Source organism: Phaethon lepturus, unplaced genomic scaffold (assembly GCF_000687285.1).
Source record: "Phaethon lepturus isolate BGI_N335 unplaced genomic scaffold, ASM68728v1 scaffold26430, whole genome shotgun sequence".
Classification (NCBI taxonomy): domain Eukaryota; kingdom Metazoa; phylum Chordata; class Aves; order Phaethontiformes; family Phaethontidae; genus Phaethon; species Phaethon lepturus.
The window spans coordinates 6,039-7,119 of NW_010514420.1; positions in this window are offsets into that span (position 1 = coordinate 6,039).

Here is a 1,081-nt window from a genome sequence, read left to right on the forward strand (position 1 = left end):
CGGGCCCCGCAGAGAGGAAGGCACGGCTCGGCAAGGAGCAGGGAGCCAGGGCACGCAGCACGGGGCTGTGGGGTGTCCTTCCCTCGTTGCCCGGTCCTTGGGCTCCTCAGCATGGTTGTCAGGTTTCAAAGCCTTTCTGGTGCTCTTAAGTCACATTTTCAAGCACTTCCCTGCATCCACCATCACCACAAACTCCGTGCTTTGCTTTATAGACAAACCCTCCTGTTTCCAAGCAGTCTCTTCCCTTGGACCAGGGCTGGCATCGGCCATGTACAGGGATGGGCACGCTTGCTTGCTGCTCCTCGATGGGGAGCGAACTGCTGGTGTCTGCAGATGGGCTCCTTCGTGCCTCTGGTTTGCACCCTCCAGAAAAGTGAATCCAAGATCTCAAGATCCTCCACCAGACCCATGGCATTTGTGGGAGCTTCCAAGGGATCCAGAGCTTGCCTCATTTCTGCAAGCACATTTATCAGCTGCCGGTTGCTGCAGCCTCTAACAGGCCATGGCTGAAGGGGTGTGAGCCAGAGTCCTGATGTCCCCCCTGCTCCTTGTGGAAACACTTAACAAGGTGGGATTGGCACAGTTGTCTTCCTCCCCATCCACCCTCCTATCCTGCTTCTGCTTCGCTTTGTTGCTTCCCTCCGCTCGTGCCTTCACCAGCTCTGTCTCTGCTAGACCTGCCTGCACCTAACCCCTAGCTGAGCATCTCCCGGGCACGAGCTCTGGCTCTCCTTCCAGCCTGGCTGCTGAGGAAGGTCCATCGCTTCTTTGTGCCCCCGTTCCCCTTGGGTCTGAGGGCTGCTGAGGAGTGAGGTGTGGGTGAGACCCCCGGGGTCGGCACGAGCTGTGCTATGTGCCCTCCGCCGCGGGAGGAGCCACGTGAGGAGCTAGAGTCCTAGCGGGAAGGAAGGCCATGTTTGTGTCCCCAGCAAGTGGCCTGGTGTCCAGGGGAGCCATGCGCCGGCCACAGAGCGGGCAGAATGGGAGCAGGTGCTGGTTGGGACCGGGGTGCTCCTGTCCCCTGGCCACCAACGCCTCCATATGCCCTGTGCCACACCGCTGCGGGCACAGCGGTGTGCCA